We start from the raw sequence: 15,545 nt of genomic DNA, 5'->3' as shown, positions 1-15,545 counted from the left end.
GGTCCACAACCACTCAACCAGCATCCACTGAGAGAACCATCCAACTTGCCCTACAAATAACAGAATATTGTTTGACTAGGAAAAGAGTAAAGCCACAGAAGGATAAAGCAATAGGCCAATTCCATAGTGCAATTAGCTGCAGGTAGTTTGGGGAAGCATTCCTCCAAGTCAGCCAAAGAGAGCCCAGTACACTATGACTCTCTGTAAAATGGCACCAGGCTCCTCTAAAACTGCAAGGCAAACAGCAATCAGCCCAAATTACCTCAACAATAAAAACAGGGGAAACACAATGCAATGGTAGAATATGTCCTGAACTTAATGATGTGCATAGAAGCAGATATTGATTTGCCACAGAAAGAAAATTTCATAATGCTGTTTGGGGTCATACAGGATATGAAGGAAACAATACCAAAAAAGGATGTAATGGTAGAGGTGATAAAGAACATACACAAAAGGGAAATACAAGAGCTTAAGGATAAGATAACAAAAACCAGTAGCACAATCACAGACTTCACCAACCAACTGGAGGAGGCAGAGAAGCACACCAGTGACCTAGAGGACAGCCAAGCAGACTTTAACAAATGTGAACAAAATTCTAATAAGATCATCAGAGAAAATGAAGAAAACTTAAGGGCTATGTCTGATGCTATGAAGAGGAACAACATCAGAATAATTGGATCACCAGAGGGACACACTCGACGAAGTCAACTACAAAAATAGTGAGAGAATTCTTGGAGGAAAGCTTCCCCAGTTTAATGAATGAAAAACAGGCACTCAGGAGACTGAAAGAACACCAGATAGACTGAATCTCAAGAAGTCGCCAAGGCACATCATAGTTAAACTATCCAACTTTGAAGAAAAGGATAAAATCATGACAGCAGCTAGGGAAAAACAAGCAGGCACATATAAAGTTTCTCAAATAAAAATATGCTCAGACCTATCAGTGGACACTCTGATAGAGAGGACAGAGTGGAGTAATATATTCCAAAAATCGAAGGAAAACAACGCAAATCCAAGAATATTCTATCCAGCCAAATTATGTATCAAGATAGATGGAGAAACAAGAGTCATCCAAGACAAGGAAAAAGTCAATGAATATGTTAAAAGAAACCCGGTCCTACAAAAGATCCTTGTCAACCCAATATGGGCAGAAGAACAGCACTCACCGAGCACAAATAAGACACCGTCCCATAGAACAACCCCACCCAGAGGGCAACAAAGAGAAAACAGCCCCCAAGATAACATTGGATTAAGGGTGGAAAGAAGTCAACAATTAAACACACACACAAACATGTACAACACACTAATAAGAAAGGGATGTAGGAAAACACCCAACATAAGAGGTATAAGAGGACATCACAGAGTCCACACATGGATATAATAACCCTATCAGTGGACTGACCTCAGGCATTAAAAATCTGAGTCTAGCAGACTGGATTAGAAAACACAACCCATCAATCTGCTGCCTAAAGGAGACACATCTCAAGATTACATACAAAAATAGGCTGAGAATCAAAGGCTGGAGAAAGGTATACCAAGCAAACAGCAAAACAAAAAAAATCAGGGGTCGCAATTCTAGTCTCAGATAAAATTGACTTCAAAGTGCAAACCATAAAAAGAAAAAAGGAGGGACATATATAATGCTCGAGGGCACTGTAGTCAAAGAACTGCTGAGCAATTTAAACACATGTTCCCTCAACAAGAGACCAGCTGAATACATCAATCAAACACTCCAAAAAGGGGGGTGGGGTGGAATCACAGCCTCCACAATTATAGTAGGTGACTTCAATACACAACTCTCTGAGAGAGACAGATCACAGGGAAAGAAACTCAACAAGGAGGCTAGAGATCTAAACACTACAATTAGATAGTCTGACCTGATAGATATTTACAGAGCTTTTCATCCAAATTAAAAAAAATCACATTTTTAAAGGTCACATGGAACATATTCGAAGATAGACCACATACTAAGGCATAAGTCAAATCAGCATAAATTTAATCACATTGCTATCATATAGACCTCTCTCTCTGACCACTGCGCCATAAGGCTGGAAATCAACAAAAGAAGATGAAGAAAACAAGAGCAAACAACTGGAAGATGAATAACTCTCTAATGCAAAAGGAATGTTTACTGGCTTAGATCAGAGATGAAATTTGGAAAATTCTAGAAATAATGAGAATGAGAACACGACGTACCAAAACGTATGGGACAGAGCAAAGCCAGTTATCAGAGGAAGTTTCATAGCAGTACATGCACACATGGAACAGGAAGAGAGACTTACGATTGATACACTATCACAAAATTTACAGCAACTAGAGCAGAGTCCACAGGACAATCCTACTAATAGCAAAAGAAGTAAAAATCAGGAATGAGATTCAGGAGAGGGAAAATATGAAAATGATGAAAAAAATATTGCCACTAAAAGTTGGTTCTTTGAAAGGATAAACAGAATCCACAGACTGCTGGTAAACCTGACCAAAGAAAGGAGGGAACAAATTTTAATAGCAAGGATGTGGGATGAAAGCGGGAACATGACAATGGACCCTAAAGAAATAAAAAGCATAATTACACAGTACTACGACAGACTGTACTCCAATAAATTCAACAACTTGGAAGACATGGACAAATTCTTGGAATAACAATTCCTCCCCAGAATATCCCTAATAGATGTCAAGAATCTCAACAGACCCATAACACTACAAGAAATAGAAAAGATTATCAAGGGATTACCAACCAAAAAAGCCCCTGGCCCAGATGCCTTCACAGGAGAATTCTACCAAACATTCAGGGAAAAACTGACAACAATCCTACACAATCTCGTCCAGAACATAGAAAAAGATGACAAACTCCAGAACCCTTTCTATGAAGCTAGTATAACTCTGATACCGAAACCAGGCAAGGAAGGATCCCACAAGAATCGAGAGCTACAGACCAATATCCCTAATGAACATTGAGGCAAGAATCCTTAACAAAATACTGGCCAATAGAATGAATACAAAAGTATGTAAAACAAATAATTCATCATGACCAAGTGGGATTCATACCAGAGATGTAGGGATGGTTCAACATATGAAAGACCAGTAGTATTCATTTGCCACATCAACATGAAAAACTGTAAGAACCATATGATAATATTGATAGATGCGGAAAAAGCATTCGACAACATCCAACACCAATTCCTGTTTAAGACACTCAAGAAGATAGGAATGGAAGGAAAATTCCTCAATATAATAAAGCTACATAAGAAAAACCAATAACCAATGTGGTAGTCAATAGAGAAAAGACAAAAACAATCCCACTGAAAAAGGGTACCAGACAAAGATGCCCCTTGTCCCCACTCTTCTTTAACATCATACTGGAGGTATTAGCTAACAGCATAAGGCAAAGAAAAGACATCCAAGGTATTCATATGGGAAAGGAAGAGGTGAAACTATCATTATATGCAGATGATATGATTTTATATGTGGAAAATCTCAAAATTCTCCACAAGGGGAACAATGGAAATAATAAAGGAATATAGCAGAGTTGCAGGATACAAGATCAACAAACAGAAGTCTATCAGACTGCTATACACATCAGACAAGACTACAGAAGTGGAGATCAGAAAGGTGATATGCTTCACAATAGCCAAGCACAAATTGAAATATCTAGGTATATACTTGACTAAAAAACAAATGATTTGTATGAGGAAAACTACAGAACACTATTACTAGAAACCAAGAGTGACCTCAACAAATGGAAGAACATCCCATGCTCATGGATTGGAAGACTCTATATGGTAACGATGTCAGTTCTGCCCAAGTTACTATATAAGTTTAATGCAATCCCAATACAATTACCACCATCTTTCTTCAAAGAACTGGCAAACCTGATTACCAACTTCATATGGAGAGGGAAGAAGCCCAGAATTAGCAGAGAACTCCTCTAAAAGAAGGACAGAGTGGGAGAGTTTGTTTTACTTGTTTATAGCACATATTATACAGCCAAAGTGGTCAAAACTGCATGATATTGGTATATTGACAGAAACTCGGACCAATGGAAAGAACTAAATACCCACAAATAAAATCATCAGCATACAGAAAACTGATCTTTGATAAGGGCCCCCAAAATATCCAATGGCGAAAACCAGTGATGAGAGTGGCGATGCCTAGAGAGTGGAGAGAATGTAGGGTAGAAAGGGGGAACTGATTACAGGAATCTACGTATAGCCTCCTCCCTTGGGGAGGGACAGCGGAGAAGAGGGCAGGGGGAGACATCAGACAGTGTAATATATGACAAAATAATAATAATATATAAATGATGAAGGGTTCGTGAGGTATGGGGAGTGGTGAGGGAGGGAGAAAATGAGCAGCAGATATTAAGGGCTCAAGTAGAAGGCAAATGTTTTGAGAATGATGATGGCAACAAATGTACATATGTTCTTGACACAATAGATGTATGTATGGATTGTGATAAGAATTGTACGAGCAAAAAAAAAAAAGAATTGTACGAGTGCCCAATAAAATGAATTTTTAAAAATATCCAATGGGAAGCAGATGCACTCTTCAAAAAGTGTTGCTAGAAAAAATGGATATCAACCTGCATAAAAGTGAAACAAAGCCCTTATCTCACTCCATGCACAAGAATAAACTCAAGGTGGATCACAGACCTCGAGGTTAAACTCCAAATCATTAGGACAACCAATGAGGGAATTGGGACCAACTTGAGAACTTTGATGCAGGGAATACATAGGCTATCAAAAATAGGGAAGGACATAAATACAGATGAGTCACAAATTGACAAGTGTGATACACTGAAGATAAAACACCTGTGTATATCAAAAGAATTCACCAAGAGAGTAATAAGAGAGCCCACGGGCTGGGAAAACATTTTTTAGCAATGACCCAGCAGACAAAAGCCTTATTACTAAAACCTACAATACCCTGCTAGCTTCCAAAAAGAAAAAAACCCAAAAAACTAATTTCCCACCGAGGAGGTGGGCAAAGGACCTGAACAGAAGTTTCACAAGGGTAGAAATCCGAATAGCCAATAAACATATGAGGAAATGTTCCCGATCTTTAGCCATAAGAGAAATGCAAATTAAAACAACAATGAGGTACCACCTGACACCATCAAAGGTAGCCCAATTCAAAAAGTCAGAAAGCAACAAGTGTTGGAGGGGCTGTGGGGAGACAGGAACTCTCATCCACTGCTGATGGACCTGTAGGTATGCACAGCCACTATGGAAATCGATCTGGTGATATCTAAAACAGATGGAAATCGAGTTACCACATGACCCAGTAATCCCCCTACTGGACATATAGCCAGAAGAGGCAAGAGACAAACCACGGCCAGACATCTATGCTCCAATGTTCATCATGGCACAGTTCACAATTGCAAGGAATTGGAAACAGCTCAAATTCCTATCAACAGATGAATGGATCAAAAAACGATGGTACATACATACAATGGAGTACTATACATCCCTAAAAAGCAGCGATCAATGCATGAAGCACATTGCCACATGGGAAGAACTGGAAGAAATTATTCTAAGTGAAGTAAGCCAAGCACAAAAGGACAAGTACAACATGAGTCTGCTGAGGTAAGCTTAAAAATGCAAAAGGGGCATAGGAAAAAGCTACAGTAAACATACAATCCTGGGGTGAGTTCCAGGTAATATGGTAGGGGCCACCCCAATCCAGGGATACATATGGTATCCAACTAAAAAGTGGGGGCAAAAAAGACACGGGTAGCAGGGGAATAGGCACTAACCCACCCAAGAGGGGGGGAGGGTAATTGTTTATATCTCCACAGGGACCAGACTTCAACCTGGTGCTCCAAGACGTGAATGCAACATATCAGCATGAAGCAGGGAACCAATAGAGAGGTCTGAGGGATGGCCCCAATTCCAACCACGTGGACAGCCCCACCTCCGGCAGAAAAATCACTTCACTGGACAGTACTGAAGGGAGAAGGACATGTCTGATCAGAGCACACAGGAGCAAATGAAGAGGGAGGAAGAGAGAGTGGAGCACATCCTGGACCACCAAGCCCTGAGGACAATATTCCTGCTCAGAGCAACCAATGCACAGAGAGGACCATAGGGCCAGCCCCACTATGAGACACAGTGTCCCTCACTGACCCACAGAGCTATGGGGGACAACAATGGAGACACAGTGCAGGAATTGCACCTGATTTAACCCCACCACATGGAGGCAAAACACTACAGCAAGGGGAGCAGAGCAATGAAGTCCCCAGGGAATTTTTAAAATAGACTCTGGGTCCAGGTTGTAGCAACCCATCAGACTGAACCAGAAAACACTCCTAAAGGTCAACAAAGAGACTTGAACTATTAATAGGTTGCTTATGGGTTTTTATGTGTGTGTCATTGGTTTTTGTTGTTTTCTTTTCTTTTATTGCTTGGGTTTGCTCTGTCTTGTTTTTTCTGCATATTATTATTTCTGCAGGTCTATTAGATAACATAGGTGGGATAAACAATCTGGAAGAGAAAATAACGGGACCAATGGTTCCGGTGGAAATGAAGAGGGTGTTAACAAACCCAGGGACAAGGAAACAACAAGTGATCTAAAATTGATGGCGACGAGGGTGTGGGAGGCCTGTTAGGGCTTGATGAAGGACAATGTAACCAAGAGGAATTACTGAAATCCAAATGAAGACTGAATATGATCGTGGGAACGAGGAAAGTAAAAGGAAGTAGAAGAAATAACTAGAAGGCAAAAGGCATTTATAGAGATCTAAATACAGGCATGTACATATGTATATATATTTCTATATGATGATGGAGAAATAGATCTATGTGCATATATGTATAGGTTTAGTATTAAGGTAGCAGATGGACATTGGGCCTGTACTCATGTACTCCCTCAATGCAAGAATACTTTGTTCTATTAACCTGGCATTTCATGATGTTCACCTTCCCGACATGATCTCTGAAGACAAAGTGGGCGCATTAGCAAATGTGGTGAAGAAAGCCGATGGTGTCTGGCTATCAAAAGCTTGAAGATAAAGAAGCAGTCATCTAGCTGAAAAGCAACAAAGCTCACATGGAAGAAGTGCACCAGACTGTGTGATCACGAGGTGTCAATAGGATCAGATATCAGGCATCAAGGAGCAAAAAAAGCATATCATTGTGAATGACAGGGAGTGTGAACTGGAGACCCAAATCTCATCTGTAGGTCATTGGACATCCCCTTACAGAAGAGTCACCGGGAGGAGACGAGCCAGTCAGGGGGCAGTGTAGCAACGATGAAACATACAACTTTCCTCTAGTTCTTTAAAGATTCCTACCCCCCACTATCATGATTCCAATTCTACCTTACATAGCTGGCTAAACCAGAGCATGTACAATGTATAGGTAAGAGCTGGAAAAACAGGGATTCCAGGACAGGTAAATGCCTCAGGACCAATAATAAGAGTATTGATGCCAGGAGGGTAAAGGAAAGGTAGGGGTAGAAAGGGGGAACAAACCACAATGATCTACATATAAACCCCTCCCTGGGGGATGGACAACAGAAAAGTGGGTGACGGGAGACATAAGACAATGTAAGGACATGGAAAAATAGTAGTAATTTATAAATTATCAAGGGTTAGTGAAGGAGAGACAGTGGGAGGGAGAGGGGGAAAATGAAGAGCTGATACCAGGGATAAAGCAGAAAGAAAATGATTTGACAATGATGATGGCAACAAAGGTACAAATGTGCTTGACACAATGGATGGATGGATGGATGGATGGATGGATGGATAGATGGATGGACTGTGATAAGAGTTGTACGAGCCCCCAATAAAATGATTTAAAATAAACCATTCCACAAACGCTTCCCTGGAAACATTAGTGAATAAGTTCCTAAGCTGATGGATACTTTGCTGCTCCATGATGCATATTTTCTCTGATCAAGAACATTTAATTACATAACACAATGAAACCATCAAAATCAGGAAATTAACACGGATAAGTCATTATCTAATGTTGGTCATCCATTCAAGTCATACCAGGTGATCTAATCATTTCCCACCTGGCAAGCATCCATTCTAGGATCACATCCTAGATCTATACCTGTCATGTTCACTAGTCCCTAGGAGTTTCTCCCTGATATTCACAACTCTGATGCTTGGACGGCTGATGGCAGACTCGCTATCAAACTGATTTCTGCCTGGTGTTTCCTTGGGATAATATTCGGGTTACTGACAGGTTTATTAAAGAAATTGTACTACCTTCCTTATTATATCTTGCCAGGTGGTGTACAGTTTCTATATTTGCTTTTATTGATAATGCTCACTACTTGATTAAGATGATGTCTCCACTGTAATGTCATGGGTTTCTTCATTGCAATTAGCCAATATTTTGTAAGGAAGTATACTGAAACTCATAGTTGACTTTTTATAAACTTATCCAAATGTAGTCATATATTGTAGCACTAGAAATTATTAGTCTTTTATTTAATATAAAGTGTAATCATCTTTACTGTAATTATATTCAAATTCTCCTCCACTTGGTCAATAACCACCTGGTCCCCATCCTCTGAGTGCTTCCTTCCTTTCTGGCACGTTAAAGATGCCCTAATCTCACCTGGTACTTTGTTGGCCCCATCCTAGGACTCAGCCATTTTACCAAAGAGCTCTACTCTTTTGAGAATGGTGCGTGACGTCAAATTCTAGATGCTAAGTATTAGCAGTGCTGAAGATTCTCTCAATGGGTAGAGCTAGGAAATAAACGCATGTCTATAAACACGTGTGTGTGCACATAGACAGGCACAGAGAGACACGCATACTGGGGTCTGTTGTGGCTGTTATTGTTAGGTACCCTTGAGTCAAGTTTGATGGATAGAAAACTCATGTGACAGAGGACAGCTGTCCTGAAGGGTTTTATAAGGCATAATTTGAAGAAAGTAGATCACCAGAGGTTTCTCCTGCAGGGCCACTAATGGGTTCACACGCCAACCTTTCAGTTGGCAGCCTAGCACTTAACCGTTGGCTGCCAAGGGCTCCCACGCAGTTATAAACACACACACACACACACACACACACATGCATATACAAACATATCAACACATCTATGTTGGTGCTCCGTGCTGTGGGGCCCTACCCAACTCGTAGTGACATTTAAGACAGAGCAGATCTGCTCCGTGAGGTTTCCTAGATGGAAATCGTTATGGGAGAGGTCACTGGGCCTTTTCTGCATGAACTCATAAATGAGCTCAAGCCATCCACTTTGGGCTAGAATCTAAGCCACCAGAGCTCCTTCAGAATCTACTGAAACCAAAATCCAAACTCACTGCCATGGAGTCGATTCCACCCCTTAGTAGTCCTGTAGGACTTTGGGTGGCTGAGCCTGTAGAACTTTATGGGAGCAGAGATCCTCATCTCTCTGCTGACGAGCGGCTGGTGGGTTTCACACTGCTGACCTTGGAGACAACACCTGATGCGTAACATATTGCACCATGCGTCTAGAAGTCCCTCTCTATGTTGACGGCTACAAACCCACACCATTAATATCTTTAAATCCCACCATCTCAGGTTCATTCTGGGTCTCTCCCTTTCTCTGATTGGACCTCCTGTGCTATTGAGAATCCCGATTTACGTTACTCTTAGCATTAACTTGTTAGATCTATTCTTTACCTGAAGCTCATTTCTCCCACCTCATGCAGATGTCCTCCACCTACTACCTGGGCTCTGGTGCCCTGCATCAGACCACCTGCTCCATGAGAACACTATCCTCACTCTGAGCCTAGGTGAACCCCTCAAGCAGGCTGTCTGTGCAGGGCAGGTCCAAAGCCAGCCTTGGCATCATCATCTGACACTAGGCCAGTCTATGGGAAGCTTCCCCTGCCAATTGGTACCTCTCAGGGCAGCCTCAACAGGTGGACACCCTCTTCACCCTGCGGGGCTCCTCAGATGCCGGAAGAGTGATTTTGGGGAGGGACTGCTTATGTGTTTCATTAAGTAGTTGATATAGATTTCAAATGCTAAGCCAGGATGAGGGAGTACCTCTATAAACTGGGAAGAAAAGCATCTTACAGATGTGGAATCAATTGAACTAGGTGCACAGGTTTCAGATGTTGTTTGCCTAATACCATACTGGTTTTACCAGTTCTCTCTTGACTGCCAGAGCTATTATCCCTTAAAAGAGTGCAAGAAATCTGCTTGGAACATGAAATTTGTCCCCTACTGAAAACCCTACGATGGCATTTATTCCATTCAGAATAAAGAGCCCAACCAACTAAGCACAGACTGAGAATCACGGTCCAGCCCCTGCTGACATTTCCCAATAGGCCTCTGCCCTGCCCACTGCGATCTGACCCACATGCCTGCCTTCCGTGCCTCGTTTCCTTCTGAAAGCCACTGTCCTGTGGGCCTATCCTCCAGAACCTGGCATGGCTGACTTCTCACTCTTCCACCTAGGATCAAATGGTCCCTGACCACCGCGGCGGGAAGAGCCACTCCACCATGCCATCCTTCTCCGTCAAGTCAGATGAGTGAAAGCGAGTGTTTTCAAGTCTTTGCTACCACCCGGAATGGGCTGCCAAGTTATTCCTTGACTTGTTTAAGGGAAGAGACTTGGACGCTTTTGTCTATCTCCGGGATGTAGAAACAAGCCCACTCACTATATAGTGCCCAGTGGATGTGAATGCATGAATCAATGAGCAACCCCACCTTTGGGACTCAAGAGGCACCACCCATCTGGCTGTGGATCTCCTGGCTGTGTGTCCTTAGACAAGCTACTTCCCTTTTCTCTGGGCTTCGAGCTCAACAGTGGGAGAGAGGGCGCCCATTTGGGTAACGTTATTATGAAGATTCCACACAAGGGTCGTCACAGCTGGAAACACATTGGGAAAAGCAGTGAATCCCCGCCCCCCTCCCACCCCGCACCCAACCCTGAGAGCAACGCCAGGCTCACAGAGCGTCTGACCTCGTGAACTCTGGTGTAGTTCGGCACTTAAGTTTCTGAAAACTGTCTGACCCGGGGTCCACAGTTCACGATCCCTTTAGAACAAACCCCGTGTTTCCTGTGGAGAGCTGTCTGTGGGTCATGCTGCGTGAAAAGGGGGACCTCAGAGTGAGGCATAAAGAAAAATGGGTTCCTCCGCCCATGTGGAAGAAGCCCTGTGAGCCAAGAAGGGTACCCCCGTTTGAGACTGCCAGGCCTAATCAACTCAGCTTGAACAAAGACTGTAGCGTAAGAGAGCAGAACAGAGAGACGGAAAGAATCCCCAAAGTTGGCCTGTCATTCCTGGATAGGTCATCGTTTCAGGTGTGACCATGCAAGCTGCGGTGAGCCCCGGGTAACTGGCTATTACAAGGACAGGCAGCGGGGGCCCTCACTGGAACGTAGAACGGCATGGCTTCCTTTGGCTTTGGGAACGTGCGCAACAAACAAATCATTCCGACTCAGCTCAGCTACCCTATGGATGATCTAAGGCCAGTCAAATCCCTGTTTTTCATGCTAAGTCAGCCTGGAGAGAGGAGTGGGGAAGGGTGGCAGTGGCCACTCTCCTTCAGAAGGTCCATCAGCCAATAGGATCTCTTTGTAAATCGTTTTCCAGACCAGAGAGCAGCCAGTGTTTGTGAACGTGAGCGCCGGCATTACAGCAAAACGTGCAATCATAGACAAGGGGCAGCACTCCAGGAGCTGGGCCTTAGGTGTGCAGGGTATTGAGAGACGCCTCTCAAAGAACACCAGCCCAAGGTCGGAGCACCTCTGTGGCTCACAGGCACCTCTTCTTGCAGCCCCTGATAAATGGGACGCGATGGTGTCAGCCAGGGCTTCTCCACCTTCCTAATGCCGTGACCCTTTCATACAGTTCCTCATGTCGTGGTGACCACCAACCATAACATTATTTTCGTTGCGACATTTATTTTCAGAACTGTAATTTTGCTAGTTATACACTGTTATCTGATATACAGGATGTATTTTCATTGTTACAAATTGAACATAGTAATTAAGCATAGTGATTAGTCACAAAACAATATGTAATTATATATTGTGAAGTATTTATTTCTACTGACAAATGAAATTTTGTCTTGAAGCATGGTGTAGCATGGGTAACAGTCTTCATGCCGGGTACTCATACGTGGATGTATCTGCATGTGGGCAGACCTGCCCAGAGCCAGATAGAGGAGTAGTGTCTCGGTTCCTAAGACCATCGGAAATATATATTTTTTGATGATCTTAATTGACCCCCAAAGGGGTGGGAACCCACAGGTTGAGAACTGCTGGTGTAAGCAAGCGGTAAGACAATAAAACTTGCATTATCAGGATTTATAGCATTTTACAATTCACAGTAGTTCCACACTCATGATCTCCTCTGTCTTGTGGATGACTTGGGCACCCTCATTCCCCATCCCCCAGAGATTCAAAACCTGAGGCTCATACTTGTGCTGGAATGCAAGCTGGGTCATGGGAGAGGTAGGATTTTGAATCTAGGTCGACCAGCCAAGTTCATGTCCTTCCTAGTATGCCAAAAGCCATGCACATGTTAGCAAGCTTTGCCATCTTTGTTTTTAGAAGAACAAGAACACTCCAGTCATCCAGGCTCTCAGATGTGGCTGAGAAAAAAGATGCATGAAAGTCTTCCTGTACTGAAGAAAGCCAATTAGGAATTTGGGGTAATCAGGTATTGTTATAGATTGAATATTTTTTCCAAAATATGCATTGAACATCCTACCCTCTGTGCCTGTCATTAGAAGCCCATTTGGTAAGGGGTCATTTTTGTTAGTTTAATGAGGCAAGATTAGTGTGGGTGTGTTGCGATGGAGTCTCTTTTGAGATGTAAAAGGGATAAAACAAAGAAACAGAACATAGATGGGGAAGACTGATGCCAAGCCATGTGGACGTTTCTAAGGAAACAGGGAAGTCTTCTCCATTAGCCAATACTCTGAGTTTGGACTGCGAACCCTCTGAATGTGAGAAAAATCCATTTTGTCTGTTAAAGTCATCCATAAGGCGTCTGTGTGGGCTGGGTGCTAAGGCTGCTAACCACAAGTCAGAGGTTTAAAACCAGCACCCACACTATTGGAGGAAAATGAGGCTTTTTGTACCCCCAAAGAGTTATCATTTCAGAAACCCAAAGGGGCAGGTCTACTCTAATGCCCAAGGGTCACTATGAGTTGGAATCAGCTCGATGGAAGTGAGGTTGTCTTTTTAAAGCCATTCATCTGTAGCTCTGTCATAGCAACACTAGGTCTGCAGGGCAGAACGTGCCCCTGGAAGTCCTGCTCTGATAGCTCAGTAAAACGTGGGAGCAGCTGAAAAACAGAATGATTGGTCAAGAGGACAAGAGTTTCAAGGCACTGCATGGTTTCCATGCATCAGAATGACTAGACAGCCATGGATTTTACTATAACAGACCATCGGTGGAATTATGGACATCAAAGGAAATTCCGTTAAGGACTCAGCAGGAAGTGAGGAAAACAATAAAGAATATCTGCATGCTGTTGGGCAAGGCATGCAGCAGCACCACACAAGGCTGCTCGCGCTGTGGACATCGCATTTGCTGCTGGTGAGGCTTCAACAGAAAATGAAGACCATGCGATTAGGCGATGCAAGGAGGATGCTCTTACTGTAGCGGCAAAGAACTTGCCTAGATCATGTTCAAAAGTTCGCTGGGAGGCAGAGCTTGCAAGTGATTAACTTGGATATCTGACTGGTCTTAAAGAGCCGAGTGGTTTCTCCTTGCCAATCACAGTAAAACATGAGTGGAAAGAGATGGGTTTAAAAATGAACTATACAAAATAAAAGCAGAACTTAAAGATCTGGAAAATTCTGTTACGCAAACTAAGGACACATGTCCTAGAACATTCCCCCAAAGATGTGACTACACAATTTTTTGTGAAGGCAAGTTGTGATTAATGAAGCTAGCTAATTATCGCAGAAGAAACCCCAGCAGCTAGCCTTGAAGAGAACAGAGACAGAATGAAAGCAAAGAGTGTCACCTGCCTCTTAGAGGCACAAAAGACCCCAAAGGAACAACATCTACTGTCCTCCAAGAGGAGCAAAGGATGACTCTGGAATGGCTCAGAGGCCAGCAGGTCTGCTGGGAGGACAAGGGGAAGCAGAGCCTTCCCAGTCGCCAGGAGAGTGACCCATGATCTTCTGGATCACAAGGAGTGAGGTCACACTGTCTGAGGTTTCACAGAGTTGGTTCTTCACCAACATAGTTCTGGAGAGTGGAGCTGATATGAAGGGGTGCCAGGTGGCAGCGCTGTCAGACCCAAAGGGCAGAAGAATGGCGCCTGATGGGGCTAAGGGTCCTCATTCAGATGGACTAGGAGGGTGGGGCTGCTCAGAACCAAGGGAGCACTCTAGATGACTCCGGGGGGCCTAGAAGGTAGAGCTTTCAGAGTCATGAGGCTTTTACCCCAAATCCAGAGAACATGACCAGCATCCAGAACCTAGAGGGCAGGGCCATGGCCTCGTGGATCTCACGAGCAGAGAGTTACTGTAAAACCTGGAGGACTAGTATCATTTGTTCATCAGGGTTTGAGATTTGTTCGGTGCATCCTACCTTTTTTCTCCCCAATTTCTCCCTCTTGTCACAGAAGTATCTACATTGTGCCTGTTCTACCACTATTCTTTGGAAACATAACAATTATTCTAGATTTCACAGGTTTATAGTTAATGAGAAAATTTTTCCCCAAATGGAATATGCCTAAAGTCTTATCCATATTTGATTTAGATTCTTCAAAAGATGACATTTCAGACTTAAGAGTTGATTTAAGACTTATGGAATACTATTTTGGGGTGAACGTTTTGCATGACTTTTTGAGGGCCAAAGGGTGTAATGTTATGGATTGAACCACATCCCACCAAAATATGTGTTGTAAATCTAACATGGATGCCTGTGGTTAGCAGTCCATTTGGGAATAGTTTATTATGCTAATAAGGCAGAATTAGTTAGGGTATAACTTTAGTCAACCTCTGTTGAGAGAATTAAAAAAAGATAAGTCAAGAAAGAGAAATTGAAGGCATCCAAAATGTCAAAGAAGAAGTAAAACTGTCTTCGTACATGGTATAATCCTTTACTTAGGAAATCCCAAAGGCTGAGTAAGAATACCATTGTAACTAAGGGACAGAGTCAGCAAAGTAGCAGGGTACAAGATCAACATGCAAACAGCAGTTGGATTCCTTTACACTAACCAAGAGAGCTCTGAAAAAATTCAGGAAAACAATACCATTTACAATAGTTACCCAGAAGATGAAACACATAGCAACAAATCAAACCAAAAAGTTAAAAAAAGATTTATACAAAGATAAGTACAATACACTACTATAAGTAACCAAAAGATATTCATGAAAATTGAAGATTATGTCATGTTCATGTCAATAAGACTCAAAGCAATCTACAGATAATTCAACCCTGATCCAGATTCCAACATCATTCTATAAAGAGATAGGAAGACTATTTACTAACTTTATGTGGACAGGAAGAGACCCAAGAGAAGCAAAGCACTACTGAAGGAGAACAAAGGCGGCCGCCTATCCCTCCCCAATCACCAAGCCTACCACACGGCATGGCATTCAGAATAGCCTGAGAGATACATAGACCAA

This window comes from Tenrec ecaudatus, chromosome 5 (genome assembly GCF_050624435.1).
Source record: "Tenrec ecaudatus isolate mTenEca1 chromosome 5, mTenEca1.hap1, whole genome shotgun sequence".
Taxonomy (NCBI): Eukaryota; Metazoa; Chordata; class Mammalia; order Afrosoricida; family Tenrecidae; genus Tenrec; species Tenrec ecaudatus.
The sequence above is the reverse complement of the archived record's forward strand: the minus strand, read 5'-3'. Positions refer to the sequence as shown.